The sequence below is a fragment of the Pieris brassicae genome, chromosome 8 (genome assembly GCF_905147105.1).
Source record: "Pieris brassicae chromosome 8, ilPieBrab1.1, whole genome shotgun sequence".
NCBI classification, from domain to species: Eukaryota; Metazoa; Arthropoda; class Insecta; order Lepidoptera; family Pieridae; genus Pieris; species Pieris brassicae.
The window spans coordinates 3,201,220-3,218,561 of NC_059672.1; positions in this window are offsets into that span (position 1 = coordinate 3,201,220).

Consider the following 17,342-nt stretch of genomic DNA (forward strand, 5'->3'; position numbering starts at 1 on the left):
TATTGAATATTTTGTATGGGAGTCAAATTATTAAAATTCTTGTAAGCATCTTAGAACGTTGAAGATTATTTGAACAGTTTCATTTTAATTCAAGCTTATTTTAACTAGCAAAACGATGCAATGGGGTTGGACAATAAGCGCAAGACATATAGGACCTAATTAAGTTATGGACGACAAGATATAAATACTATTTACCCAACTGCTGTACAAACATTGTTATATAAGCAAACTCAAAGCAAAAACAGGTGTCTAGACACTGTAAATTACTCAAAAAACAAGTAAACATTCGTGACTGGTTTTAATTTTAAGACTTAATCAACAGTTCGAGGTCTTGAAACCGCAAGCTTAAAGCATCTCAGGCAAAGACATTTTAAAAATGGAATCGAAATATAAATATATAGGAGGCTTTAGGTTGAGCTTTTGTCACGATAACTTTCAGGATCTGTATACGTTAATAAATATTTTTATTCTTTCTTTAGTTATCAGCATATAGTATTGAAACGTGTAACTCTCATCCCTGTAGTATTAACCAGATTGGTTGTGCACCAATGGACGGACCATGTGCGCCATTAACACTCGCTTGCAAGGTGACGGAAAACATCATGAGGACATCATGGTATGACAACCGCGTATCGGGCACAGTCTGCTGATCGCCCACTTGCCTATTAGAAAAAACAAATGCTCACGTAACAGATATAAACATCTGCCAAGATTTGTAGTGCCCCTGGAGTTTTATTAACCGAGATTTTCCTTATCGAGAACTCGACACGAACGTTTTTCGAAAGAGAAATCTCCGGGCCTTCATATCGTGTGTAAAGGTCTTAAAAGTTATCCAAGATTTATTCGACAGATTGTGGTGTATGATAACAATTAAATTGAGACGTTCGCGTGACCCCGTGGGTGTGATACATACGTGAGATGTATTAATTCGAAGATTTCCATTTTTAAAACTATGACACTTGCTGTATTCCTTAAGTAACGGTTCTAAATATATTTTCAAAATTGGAATAGCTTTTTGATACTAAAGTTTCAAAATCTATGTGGCCATGGCTTCTTTATTGAGACTATCGCAGAAATGTTGACCACGTATGTTCGCAGGCCGATACCTGCGACAAGAAGAAACTCAGCCTTAAATCGAACTGCTGTATTATATAATAGAGAAGTGATAGATTCTTATAGAAACCAGAGGAGTGCTCTAAGTTCACATTGGTAACAAAACGATAGCAAGTACATGCGTCATTCAAATAGTATGTAAGACAAACAGTTAGAATACGATCGAGCAGTCAAAAAGATTTAGTAAGACGTAAACGAGTACTTACGAAAACATCGTAATTTTGTGTTAAATCAACTTTTTTATCCCGTAACATAAAAGTTGGGTTAAAAGTATTGAATATGTATTATTACGAGATTCGTGATCGTACTTCAAATAGCGATATCGATACCTATGCCTACGATTTTATTTGCAATCGATCTAGTTCCATCATATCCTTAACGCATGGCTTAAAGCTCAATGCGACCTCAGCTTTAATACGAAATTATTTTAAAATGTAAAGAGTGAGACTTCGTAGGTATGGGCGTGTTTTGGTGTGTGTGTGTAACTATGTGTATTAAAATTGGGTTGATTTAGTGACATTAAATGTCTAGTGTTGAATATACTGCTGGTAGCCAATTAAATAATGAATGTTTTGTTATGAAATGTAGTAAGAATTTCTAGTCCTTGTTGGAAGCATATTATATCACAGCAATTGGGGGTAATGGAATTTCTTATTAAGTATATTATATAGGAACATAATGTCCATACGTCTTTCATCTAAGGTCAGAGAAGGAAGACGATTCCCGACAATCATTGGAATATCTTTTTGTTTTGATATTACGTGTTTAATGAAGATATATTGTAATTTTTCTTAATTTTAAAGGAATCCCGACATATGACACTTGGCACTTGAGGCCGTATGTACGATGGATGTTGACTATATTCGAACACCCTTCTGAACTCATAATTGAATTCTTAATAGTTTTTATATTTTCGGTTTCCATAAACTATTTCGAATATACAAAACCAATAACAGTTAAAAATGAGCTTGATTACAATAAAACTATAGCCGAGTAAATCTGATACTGTAATAACAAATGATAAAGTATCAAGATTGTTTTTGCGGTCGTTATGTATACTAAGCAACAATTTTCCACTTTCATTCATGATGAAGTACTGTGACGTTTTTTGTAATGAGAAAGTGGAGTTGTCCAGTTTATGACAAGTTCATATTAATAATATAGATGTCATTGTCATCAAGCTAGTTTTTACTGTAACTTTTATTCCCATAATTACAATTTGAAACCTGTTAAAAGGGTTTTCTTATTTTTCTTGCCATGAGAGATGTATAAATTCGAAGATTTCCATTTTTAAAACTATTACACTTTCGTATCGTTCGCTTAGTATCATTATAATTTATTCAAAATAGGAATGCAAAAGACTTTTTCATACTAAGCTTTTAAAATCTATTAGGCTATGGCTCATATCTATTGAAATGAACCTACCGGAGTAATGTTGCATCATTACAATTTGTAACATGGCCTGTACCTGTTAAAGGTTTTCGTATTTTCTTTCTCTGGTGAGATGTATTAATTCGACGTTTTCCATTTTTAAAACTAAGGCACTTGCTGTATTCGCTAACTATCATTATTTAAATTCAAAATAGGAAAAGCTTTTCCATACATGGCTAACACTGAAAATGTTTAGAACTGGCCTGTTAGAAACATTGCTAATGAAAACTTTTTTTGAATTTCAATTTTAGAACTCTTTGGTAACCTAAAGAAGCCCCATCTCGTGCCACTATTTACAATTGGTTTAACGAGTTTAAGCGTGGACGTAGCAATGTAAATGATGATCCGCATCAGGGACGTCCATTAACAGCGACTCCTGATGATAGCATCACTGCTGTGTGACGCATGATAGAGGAAGATAAGAGAGTGACCTATCAGCAGATACGGGCAAGCCTAGGCATTGGTATGAGTCAAATTCAAAAAATATTAGAAGAACATTTAGGCGTCCTGACGCCTAAAAGATTTGTACCAGATGGATTCCCTATGGCAGGTGTCGAGATAATCTTCCGCTATACGGTCCTGACCTGGTGCCCTGCGACTTTCATTTGTACCCTAGAACTAAAGATAAAATTCGAGGTATTTGCTTATGCGGTAAACCGCATCTTCAGGGCTCGTAAAACACTGAGAAAAGCACTGCTTTTCTCAGTGTTTCCATCGAATGCCACGATGTGGAGAGAGGAACGGAGATTACTTCGAAAAACAATAAAAGTATTGGCAACTTTCTAATTAAGCCGTTTTTCATTATCTAAACATTTTCAAAGTTACCTAGTCGTAAATATTGCTCCATGGAAAATTTCTATAATTTTATGAAACGTTGATGTAATGATAGCTAAAAACTGGACTTATTGATAACAAGTTATGAATTATGTATTGCTCGAAGTAGGATTTTACGTTATCTTAAATCTAAGTTATACTGGGCATGTCTTGCTAGATGATGGCAACAAATATTAATGTGTCGATTAATAATCTTTTTACAATAATTAAAACAAGATTTATCAACTAAACTGAAACTTTTACCAATAAATCACTGGCGCACATCCTTTTTAGGTCGGGGCTTCAGATTTCTGTATCTGTTTCACACTCATGTTTCAATGAACTGTGCCTGAAACACGCAAGCTGGTTTCCTCACTATGGTCGGACCTACAAAATCAGCGAGAGTCGCACGCTGGAACAACTAGGCTAACACGGCTCTTTTACTAATACATCTAAACTAGAGTACAACCTCGGTTAGTAAGGCACATTTAATAGTTTTAGAGAAATAATAAATGGTTAAAATGTATATTTATTCTACGTTTGGTTTTAAGCGCACACGCACTGTGTTGCGACGACCGATCACATTCTTTGAAGGAAGGATGTTTTGCTTCGATCTAATGGGAGGATCCTTGACTTGTCTGATTGACTAGCCTGCCTGAAGGCCTCCGCTGACGTAGAAGTATTTAAAACAAAAAGCGTTTATTCTTTATAAGTATATATGCATTAAAATGTGAAAGATTTGGGAAACTTTTTAAGTAAAAAATATGGGTGTCAGGGTCCCAGCTCCTCCGGAACAAACTTAATAATGACATAAAAAAGTTAACATATTCTTTTTAATTAACATTATTAAACTGTTTACTTAAAGTTATTTTTATCAACCAACAGCATTACGCGACGCGCAACACTTGTCACTGCATGAGTGAGTGTCTGTGAGTGCGTGTGAGTGAATGAGTGAGGGTAATGAAACCAACTCAATCATCTCCAACTTTGCGTAAGGTGTGTTCTGAATACAGTTCCTTATTTTTAATGGATATAGGTTTAGGGTGTAACGTCATCATACTGATTGTAGCCTTAGAATGTAGGTGACGCCATAGACGCCACATATAACCCATAATTGCGTAAGTATATAATCCTTAGATACGAAATTAATTTCTCAAAGGGAACTGATAACCAGATGCTACCACAAATAACTTAAATGCCTTCTTAGCGGGCCATCTGAAACCGTATTACCAATTGAGAATTCCTCAATAATAAGTTGTTAGACGAATGAAATGTTTGAGCGATGTAATTGACTGTGAGAACATTCCTTAAATGCTTCCAGTTAAAGATGATCTGTGGTGAATTTGTACTATCAGCAAATTAATGTGTGATTTCAAAATCGTTTGAACTTGGGTTGGATTAGGTTTTTGTTGGGCAATTAACACCTTGTCATAGTGGGGTGACAAGCATATCTATGACAGTTTTTATCCATTAATAAAATTGATGAAGGAATGTGAAGCAGATATCTATAGGTAATGTTTATTATTTTTATTAGTATAGCCTCTATTAAATGTTATATTATTCATTAAACAAGTATATCATAATTATTACATAATATGTGCATGCATTAAAAAAATAAGATTACTATTATTTATCCTTAAATTTAAATTCCAATCATAATTAGTAATTTCAATGTATATAAATTTTTAATAATAAAATAAATAAAAATAATCAATAATAATAATAGGGAGTGTTATTAGACGACAATTAAAATATCGGTTACATACAAACAAAGAACTGCATACACTTAAAAAAAATTGAACACAAGAACAGTGTCTTTCCTTTAAAAGAGACTATAAGTAGTGTCATTGGACTCTTACTTATGATAACAATCCTTTTTAATAAATTAGGTTAGACTTAAATTACTTATTAGTCTTAAGTTAGGCTAGATCGTAATGTTCCATGATGTTGTAGTAAATTCATATGTATATATAAAAATAATAATAATAATAATACCTGTCCACTCCCTAATGTTGAAAATGTTGATGTCTTCCCTCTACCAACACGCCACAACACTCTGGATTTTTACCCATTTATTTTTATTAGTAATATTATAATAATCGAATTATACACAATAATATTTTAAAATTTATTATTCGTTATTATTCAATTTTTATCTGTGGTTTTAAGCTTATGAAACATAAAGTTATTTATTTACAATGAGTTCCTTGGCCCCTACTAAAATTGTAACTTATAATTTGATATGTTTTAGAACCAAAATGTTTGTATTTTTTTGTTAAAATCGTATTATTTTAAGGAAATTTACGGCTTATTCTTATTATTATTTTTATTTATAATGTTACGATAACACGTAAATGCGTTGTTAGCACGTATCAAACGTAAATTCGAATTGCTATCGTGTTAATAAATTATAATTATCAAATATTATAAAAACTATTTTAAAAGAGTAAATATGGACAACTAGAGTTTTTTTAATATTTTTAACTTGTATTTTGACTTGTATTTGTCTTTTTAATAGGCATAATTGAACGAAATGCTTTGACTTTGACTTTAAATGGAAACAAATCAGGGCTAAAAGAATGCATAAACAGTCAAGTAGAAGTGTAACAATACGATTCGTCTATTATATATAAGTATCGACACATTTTAATAAGAAATAAATAAAAAAAACAAATTATTGTAAACCTCTTGCATTCGTAAGCATTTTTCTTTGCTGACGGTATCGTAGACTATTTAAGGTATATAGATTATTGGGTAAAAATATGATATTAATTAGTAATGTCTGCTGCCTTTTTTGGTGAATGGAGCGAGCTGGACGTCTATTTAAGATGTAGTCTACCTTGTTTATTACATAACTATCATTATATAATAGATACATTTTTTTTTCTCTGCTCTAAATCATCACACATTCAAATACTTAGTAAAATAAAAAGGGTATCAATGAGAATCTAAGATGACCCAGCAGTAAGATCTTTGCTCATAATCTAGTAATCGAGTAGACCGCTAGATCCAAGCACAAAACCAAAGGACTTTTATTACCAAGGAGTTTCATGGATCACCCGCGAATATACAATGTAAATATGCACATTAAAAGCGGTCAGGGAAGATATAATTTTTTTTAATAGAACACGGGGCAAACGGGCAGGATATTTACTTGATGTTAAGTGATACCGCCCGTGAACACAATGCCAGAGGGCTCGCGAGTGTGTTGCCAGCGCTTTAAGAATTGGTACTAGCATAAACTATATCAAGAGGTTAAATCACCTCAACGTATTTCCGCACCAATTCGACTAAGGTTAAAGAGCGTTACGATACCTAAAAGGTCGGCAACACAGTTGCGAGTCTTCTGGCAGTGTCTTTGGGCGGCGGTGTCACTCAATATCAGGTGAGCTTCAATTTGCACCTGGTATTCAACCTGTCTATAATGGTATATGAACATGTATGAAGGTGGCTTTGACGTGACAGAAATCCTTAAAATGTGAAAAGTAAAATATATGTGGGATACATGTGACATTTCACAGATTAAATAAAAACAGTTTACCGCTATTGTTTTAAATCTTTATACTGTAGTGCACAGAGTAACTACGATTCACGAATGCGCTGTCGGCAGTGGCGTTTGTGATGAGACCTTCTAAAGGACAAAATGGTTAGCGAGGGCCGACGGCTCGTCAATTTCATAGATAGTTTCATTTTCTATTAAGCCGCACGGTATCGAATTCTAGCCCCCGAATTGGCGCCCTATTAGGTTAAAGTTTGTCGAGGTTCCGTACTATGGATGTCTTAATGCGAAGCCATCATTTTAAGATCTAGTTGCATCGAGCGTGTATTACTGGCCTATCGTATTTAATAAATACAGAAGACTTAAGGCAAGAATAAGATCGTTTTTTTTCAATTTCACTGAGGTATATTTTAATTCATAGTTTTTGAAATCATTAATTTCCTCCACGCTACTCCTTAGTCTTTAAAAGTCAATACAAATTCACTTTAGATAAAATGTTTTTTTCCATCTCATATTGTCCACACAATTACAATTGAAAAACTTACTGCAAAAAGTATACTATATACCTCCTTTCCAATGGAAACATAATTGAAGGTTTGCTGCCGCGGGCTGCTCTCATTTTTTTCGGCTTTAACAAGTTTTTTGTACGAAAAAACTCGTACTCATCTTAAATTAAAAGTCATCCTGTTGCATACATTTCTTGTAGCATTTATTTCTTGTGAATTTTAACGTGTTTCTTCACGACTTCGTTCGGAAATTAAACCCTGAAAAAACTATACTAATTGGATAAATATATTTATATTTTTATACGTTTAATAATAAATATTAGATAAATCTGAGTCATAATATTTTTTTTTAAAGATGTGATTGCAAATGGGCAGGAGACTGATCTGATGATAGTGATACCGCCATTTATGGACACTATCCCGAAGGACTCGCGAGTGGCAAAATTGGTACGCTCTTGTATCGAACGATCCTAAATTTGTTCGGAAATACTTCGAGACAAACGTCGAGGTGAGATGGGTGGAATTAATTCCAGTTCATATAAATTGTACTGATGCCCTATACCACTGTAATGGATTCAGATCACGATGGCAAGCGGCCGGATGACGTCTTTGATTTCTTGGAGGATGGGACTGGCTTTAGTATGGGATGCTACTTGTATGTAAGTTAGCCCCCCCCTCACAAGTGCAAAAGCTCATACGTTCGCAGAGCTGTCGTAAAATAATAAACAGCTTTAATTTAAGAGTCTTTTCTCCAACTTTGATTTTCTGTCCCTTTGGAGGTGAGACTGCACAGCCGCTAATTAAAGATATAACTTAGCGCCTGGTAGTACCAGAGACACCAGAGCTGATGCTTTCCTCGTTCAACGAATAACAGCTGCAATATCATGATTAAATGCTGGCAGCTATAAACAGTGCACCAAACTTTATAAATTGTTTTCATATTTATCCATTTTTATTATTATTATTTAGGTTAAGAATATTGTAACTGTTTGTGACATAGTAATATAGTAGCAAACATCGATAAATATAACTTCGTTATAAATCTGAAGTATGACCAGTATTGCAATAAGTAGTTCTAGTACATATTGTGAAAATACTTGGACCGTATACAGCGAAACCAGTTGTCTCGTCGCGGTTTGAAAAAGTGTATCAGTTAGAAAACGTAGCCACATTGCATCGAGAGTGAAAACGATCGGTAACTGGATCGTTCCATTTAAATACACGGTGAGTTTTTAGTGCTTAGATGCCTGACCGTCTGCGAATCGATTTGGACGCGTTATTTAATCAAAAAGAATACGTTATTATCAATATAGCTTGAGCAATTGATTTTTTTAATGAAAAACCAAAATACATGTAATAATAATTTGTGCTCTCAAATCTATGAGTTATTTTTTTCTGTTACACCTGATGTTAAGTCATACCGCCGCCCAAAGACACTCACATTGTCAGAGGGCTCGCAAGTGCAATGCCGGCCTTTAAAATTTGCGATTTGTAAATTGGAGGCATTTTTTCTTTAATTTTTTGAAGGTCGGTCGGAGGTCGGTAGTTGGAAAATACTAATTAATATATATTTACACTGATATACAAGTATTTTGGTGTTGTATCGTTTTTATTGCTTACATCTGGGTTGGCTTGAAGAAATTGATTTTTAGTAAGACCGTCCAATATTCTGAATTTTCTAATGTTAGTATTGTGATGTGAATTAATTGGTTTGCTTAGAATCTTGGATAACAGCCCTGTACAAGGGCTGCTACAGCAGGTTGGCTTAGGTACCGCTGGTTCGACAAAGTGGTGGAGTGGAGGACCTGCTACAGCTTAAAGCGGGATTGGCAGGTGGCACAGGACGGGAAGCGCTAGAAGATTCCCGTTTCGGAGGGCAAAACACTTTTTGAGTAGAAGAGCCAGCGGAATGAGTGAGTTAGTGATATAAATGATGTGATTTAAGTTAATAAAAGAGGGTAGACTACATAAACGAATATACTGGTAATGTGCATACATTACATAAATATTATGTAACCTTATGTAAGAAGTAAATTGATATAGTGAAATAATTGTATCACCAAAAATGGTTTAATTAAAATATATCGAAGCATTTAATTCAGACTTAACAAGGTATAATTTGACCACCCCAGGTGCGGGATTCCGAGCATTCTATCGTACTGTACGTTGCAACATTACTCGTCACTAATCTGTACTGTACAAATAATAAACAAATGAAGACACCAAACGAAACAGTACATGGCTACTTATATATGTTTTTGTACTTTAAAAGCTCTTTAGATGATTCTCTCTAGCATTGTGTATTTTCTTAATAGTAAAGGACTTTTCTTTTAGAACAGAGGGAGAGGACATCAGGCTTACCTACCTTCAGATCTAAGAATGGTCTCTCAATGCAACACCGATTTTAGAATGGTACGATCTTTTCTTGAAGGACTGATCTATTTAGTTTAGCCTAGAGGTATATAAGGACCATAGTGATTAGAATACATTTAAAACTCATAAAAACTACTTTAGTTAAATGCATAACCGAGCAGAGCAGTGTTGATCTGGTGACTTCTGGGAGTGACTTTCATCCCTGAGTTCGTAGGTTCATTTACCGGCTGTGTATCAATGGACTTTCTTTCTATGTCCGCATTTAACATTGGCTCAAGGCCCTAAACTCGAGTCAAGTCAGTCGCAGGAGGCTGATCACCGATTTGCCTATTAGATTGACAAATGATCTTGAAACTGATACAGAAGTTTTGATGTCCAAAACCTAAAAGGGTTGAAGTGCAACTGGTTTAATTTTTTTAACCCACAAATCCAAATTTAGACCAGCGATGGGCAAAGTATGGCCCGCGAGCCATCGCCGGCCCGCGAAAGTATTTAATCCAGCCCGAAGAGGGTCCATCGGCATGGATGGACATGGAAAAAGTAGATTCTATTTGTATTATTTTTATAATATTATATAATTAAAAGCTTTAACAACAATGCATTACTATAATTCTTGCCTTCCTCTAGAACTTTTTAAACTTAAATATTACTTCTTTGCATTCATTCAAATCAAAGCTAAGTGAATATGTTAGACAAAATTACCTTTAAATTAATTTCATATTATATATATTATATTATATATATATATATATATATAATATTCATGTCTTTGGTTACTTTTACTTTTAAGTTTATCGCATGTACGGCTATCGTGATTATTTTAGGAACGACTACAATGTAATGTTAATCTAACGTATTATTCTCATGTAAGTGATATTTTTGTCTTTTTTGAGAAATGAAGTCTTTAAACCTAAACTTTGTTGCCCGCCATTAAAAAAGTTTGCCCACCACTGATTTATTTATTTATTAACACTTCGTTACACTACAGAAAAAAAAAAAATTTTGAACATAATTAAATCAAAAGGAGGGCATTTGGCGGCCTTATCGCTTTCGAGCGATCTCTTCCCGGCAACCACTGTGAGTAAAAAAAAACAAAAAAAATATGTATTAAATTACAATCAAGTAGTGCAAAAATACAACAGTACAAATAGACAATGGCTGAGCGTAGTTTCACCGTCAAAGTGGTTCGTGTTAAAAGACGTAGATGGCTCTCGATATATAAGGTGAATTGAAATGCGGGTGTGCATTTCGTGCATACATTGCACTAATTAATCGCGACCGCATCCGGTGAGCGATTTAAAATATTCGTGTCTTCGTTCGGAGCTCATTATTACGGAATTTGCTCTTGTTTCAATTTTCGCCGTTTTTTTTTTACTTGACGTGTGTAAATGCTGTTTATGTGAAAACAGAGTTCGGTTTTGTGGCAGACACATTATTTTATATAAAACAGGGCAGGGGAATGTTAAGTCATACCGCGGGACACAGCGGGAAGACTTCCCACCCTTAAGAATTGGGACGCTCTTTCCTGAGGACTCTTTGTACCTAGTTTCCCCTTAACTGTGATGACAAAAAAACCTAAAAACGCTCAGTTGTGTATATAGACGTGATAGGTAGGTAACACCAAATATGTTCGTTTGGGGGTACTAAATTATTATTCAAATAAATGTTGGCATACTGAATTTTAAATAAATAAATGATGTCATTAATTAAGTAATGACAAATCAAAGTTTTAATGATAGAAGTAATTGGATTTCATAACATAAACTCTATGTCATAAAGGTACTGGATATTGACATACAAGAGTCCATTACCCTTAAACGAGACTTCAAGACGTCAAAAAGGTTTTAGGGTAATAGCGCCATCTCGTGTCTGAATATCACCCTAAGTCTGTACTATCATATAGTAATTAATAATATTATATTACAATTTAAAAGCAAGTTTCGAAATGTTTTAATGATTTCTTAAATAATATCAGGGCGGTGCAGATTAATTTGAAGCGGCAAAAGTATGTGAATAAATCCAATGCGATCGAGTTTATTACGAAAAACTCGACCAGAATTAGTCGTTGATTTACATCTGGTTAACTCCATTTTGCACTTTTAATACTATAAAAATACGGTTTTATAATCACTGTACTCAACATTTGAGAAATTACAATATTATTAAAAGTATGAGTTAGTTTAATTATTTTTGCAATGTATAAAACTCCGGACACATTGCGAACTGAATTATCATATTTAGTTTGTGTTGTGTTAATAAGGAGTGTTTTCAGTGGCTTTTTCATGTAATAGATGTAATAACAATTGCTCTTATTTATTTACTTCGTAATCCTACGACTAACATTTATTATATATGACAAAAATAATTATACTGTATCTATGTATCTTTACAAAATATATACAAAAAGGTTCAAACATTTAAAAATCATTAAAATTTATTAAATACAAACAGTGCTGTCTTGTGTGATAGTGTGAATGTATATACGTGATGATGTGTATGAAGGGTGTCTTGCGAAGAACTTTTTCTCTTGTTTCTATAAGGTTTTATAAAATTATTTACTTGATACTTACAAAACTCATCCGAACACCACCTACTGGTACTGGTGGACTGGTGTTTATTTATTTCGTAATCATACAGCTAACAAAAATTATATATAATAGCAAACAATTACACTGAAAATATAGCCAAAGATTGTTCCATCTCCATCAAAAAATGAATTACAAAATACATCACAACGTTAAAAAATTTACAAAAGGAAACAAACAATAAAAATATTCAATACATTTAACTAATTGGTACCTAATTTGGCTGTGTTGTGTGATGGTGTAAAAGTGACGGTGTGTATCTGGGGCATGCTTACGATGCAGGTGAATTTGCGTTATGGATTTTCTTAATACTCCCTTTAACCATATTCCGCGAAAGCTAGTAGTCGTTGTATGTTGTATGTCAGGGAAGTTGTTCGGATTAATATCTGCAGCTGAGTTCCATCATCGAACGTCGAGGCATAATACGAAATTCCACCCGTGTCACCTCTCCATCCGTCGACCACAACTGAGCCTTGTTTAAGGCAGTTTTCGCCACGCACCACAACTATGTCGAACTAGCTGTCCAACGGTGTATTTCAAGAAAAAGGGGTATTAATTCTTAAAAGGCCGATAATGTACTTGCGGGCCTAGCAATGTGTGTCCATGGGCGGCAGCATCTCTTAACAGGTGAGCAACCTGCCCATTAGCCCCGTGTAAAAAAACTTATCTCATTATCCGTAGCGCGCTAATTTTTGGCATCGGTATTGCTGTCCAATAAAAACCCTGTGCCAGTGAGTTATTATTAATCCTTGTAAAATATATAAAAACCTATTAAAGACCCAAGTGGAATGAATCTATTCGGTCGGTTGAATTTATAATGTGACAAGCTGACGGGTGACGTCGACCCGTCAAGCCATCTAGATTGCGTCTTTTGGGTTCAGTACACTCCTTTGCTTAACGAAAAATTCGACAGTATGAACTGCTATCATTCTTAAAGGCAAAGTATTTTGCTCGATGTTCCGCTTGTATGCATCTCCGTGAAACAACTTCGGATATCTATGTATGGATACCAATGCTAAATATAGTAGTCGTTAGTATATTTTAAAAGAGGTAGGTACTTATTATTTTGTTTTAGATTTTTATAGATTTTTTTCTTCTCGCCCTACGCTCTTAATTTGGGTAGTCAATGATGATCTTCAAAGCTCGAAAATGACTAAAAACATTTTGATATGTTTTTGACGTTTGTGTCCAATCCCTATACAATAAATTATTTCCAGTAACTTTTAAAGGCTTTACGAAAGCATCCAAAATATCATGTTTGTGCATAATTATAGTCTTCGATAAGTCGAGCTGTTTGTTCGTGATCATGTTTTGATTAAATTACCACCGGATGTTATTTATATTATAGTAATGAAAGCAATTTAGAAAACACATAAACAAGAGAAAATGGATTGTAAAATATTATCGTCTCATCATATAGAAAGTAAGCGTCTAGGGTTTTTCATATTAATTGAATTACTCTTTATTCTGATCAACAAAACACATTTACACACAACGCACACAATTTTTTAATTCTAGACCCAGAATCTTTCAAATTAATGCCAAGTCTCATTCTTAAGAACTAAATTAGTCTTATTACTGTTTCAAAACTATCTGTCTTTCTGTCAAATTCATTTTATGCTACTATGAAAAATATTATTGCGTTTCCTTATACACAGAAATTTAATTTTAATTTTAAAAATTAATTTTTGTTTGCCAATCCCGTTAAGGTCCTCCTCCAGACTCTTCTATTCCCCTCTCTTTCTATCTACACTTGACCAAACTTTGCCTGCAACCTGGTTTATATCGTCTTCTCATATTTTGCACATATCTACGTTTTTGGTACAATCTATCTAGTACCATCATATTTTGCTGCACTTCTCAGGTTCTCGTAATGTGTGTCATGACCACCTGCTTGTCCTTTTCCTAATTTAAGTATTTTTAATCCTATCTCTTTTGTTTATTTTTAATAAGATTCTATTCTTGACAAACCCCATTTTTTTTCGGCATTGTGTGTGGATCCAAGTTTGGCAGCCGCATTTAAAACTAAAATAATACATGTATTGCATAGTATGTTTTTTATTTATTTATTTATTAATGTCCAATATCACTTCAACACAATTTCCTATTCTAGTGTTCTTCTAGTGGACTTCTTTAAAACTCAGGTCTGTGAAATATTCTATGACTTGGACATATTTAATCTCGTTCCCATTAATTGAGATAGGTTATGGAGTTTGTCATTGCTTTGGTTCACTTGTTGTTAAGACTTTTTTTATCTAAGTCTTGGATCACGATCAACAAATCGTCTACTTAATTGGATAGTACGAATATGTTATTCTATTGATATTTATTCTATTTCCTTCTGGATCTCCTTGTCTTACACGTTGACCTATATTTATTAAATCTCCCTTCTTTCTCTCTTTATTTTTGTTGATTTTTTCAGTAAATATTTGAACTTTTTTGTATATATCTTTGACTATATCTTTAGTATTATTATTTTTGTTATATATTATTTGTTAGTTGAAATTACGAAATAAATAAACCGTCTTAAAATCTCCAAAGAAAGAGGTTGTATTTCATCAAATACAGGACCACTCTAAAATGTGTAAATGATGAAGCTATAACGAACATACCAGTCGTATCAAAAGTAACTTAAAATGGGTCCATCCATCCATGGTCGTGTTTACCAAAATAAGTAGTAATTAAATTGAAGTTCTTCGTTGACATACCGATTCTAAAAGGTAGTGTTAAAACTTCAGGTTTATTGATTTACATTTGATTAATCATTAAATTCTATCCATTTCATATATAAATTATACTTGCACCGTTTTTACTATATTATTCTCTGTTGTCATCACAGCGTATACCTAAATTTATAGAAATGATTCAGTTTTTATAAATCACCTAAACACTACAACTACTATATATGTTCATAGAAGAGTTACACCTGCAATATGGTTACCATAAATTTTAATAGATATTGCTCCGATATCTTCATTTTTTTAATGTAATAGAAGAGGTTTTAATTTGAAGTGGCTTGCGCGTGCGCCTCTAAGCCCGGAGGTTGTTTTGAAATCGTTTCGCACCATAGACTTTTCTTTCGACTTGCGCAATTAACGCCGTGAAGGAAATCATCATCGGATGAACCACAAACGTCAACGGCGTGTGTTAAGGCTGATCAACTACTTGCCTATTTATTATCACAAAACATGAAATCTGACGCCACTCATTAAATTGAAATATTTCTTGAGAGAAAGTTGCTTGAAAGACCTCTTCAAACACTGAGGATGTTGGACATCTTAATCAAAATTATTTACGTAATGACAACATTGAATTAGACACGACCTTATTAATTACTGGTTGATTGATCGATCGCTTATGAGTTGACGATTTATTGAATAATTAAATTTATATACATTTGCAAAAGTCTCGCTTTGAACAGCCTCTATATATTCGTGATTGACACGCGAATAACAGAGTGGGCTCGTTACAACAATATGATATCGCATTGGTGTAAAAATAATCGTAATAACAACAGACAAGATAATGTAGCGTGTCACAAACCAATAAAAACGATGGTAATTATGTGATTGTTGACTTTGTTGTTCTCAGACCTCAAGACCTCACAGTGGTTTTTTAAATGTAACAATGTTTTAGATTATGTTATGCTGTAATTTTTTTTAAACAAGACAATTTCTGCCCCAATAGTTGCTACGGACTTTATGCAATTGTAAAAATACACGCAATACCCTTTAATGTGTACATAAACTAAAGATTTATTATTTTTTTTTTTTGAACTTTTACCACTTAAAAAGTACCGACCTTATCTGTGTTTATCGTCAATCTCATTAAATTAATGTAAACACTTGCATAATAACCTTTAAAATAAATGTCATTAAACATTACGATATGCGTACTCTCATTTCAGAAGATTTCTTAGAAACGCTATTACCAAACAATGTAAAAAAATAGATTGACCACAATAATCATAATTGTGCGAAAGCGAGCGCGGTTTTTCAATAAGCAATAAATAATGTAACGCAACCCAACAGTGGCGCGCACGCGCCGACCGCTAACAAGCGCCCGGCCGTGTCATCGTGGTGCAATCTGCCCCACCCAGCATTGGAACTCACTTCGCCGCTAGTCACTAGCTCAAAGCGGTGTCTAGTTAGACCTCGTCAACCGTTCTTTAACTTACGTTTTACTTTTTACGACATAGAGAATCCTAACGTGGAGGCTAGTGCACTCTCTCTTTTAACTAAACCTTTTTGATTATAAACATTTTCCGTTACTTAATTTTGTATTGACGTTATCATCTAGTACTAAAAATCCTAAATGAAAATGAATCAATTTATCAGCATATATTAATCAGCATAACACAATTTGACAAAAAGAGACGAATGAATCCTTTAGCTAAAAAAATTCAATTCGACTGATTTGCTTGTTATGAATAATAAGGGTTTTTGTTAATTTGTCGTCTATTTCTCCAACTATGGACGAAAATGAACGTTATCCGTTAGGGATATTTCTCATTCTAGTAGTAGCTATTAATCAATAAATTGGTTTATACGATTGGAGCTGATTTTCCTAGACGACACTTTGTTCACGTGAGTGTATTATACTGTTAAAACTACCTTTAATAAAAGGTAATATTACTTATATTAAAAAAGTGGTATTTCACTTATACGTTATTAATAACACAGTGTATTATATAACAGACCGCTTTCGCTCATAACTTAAGTGTTTCATTAGAGTCAGGTAGGTATAACAGATACTTATACATAATGGAATTTAGTCTCAGTTGCTCTATATGAACTAGAAAGGATAGTTTAAATGATCTTACTTATATAATAATATCAAATGTATGTAGTTTTATTTATATTCAGATCTACAGTTACTTTTTCTAATGTTTCATCTTTGTACTAGATTTCCTAGAAATATTTCGTTCTAAATTATTCGCTTTACTTTTAATAAAATTTAGTTATTTTCATTAATGTTTTTCTTCGAAATATTTGTAGTCAAATAACTATGTATATTAAAGCG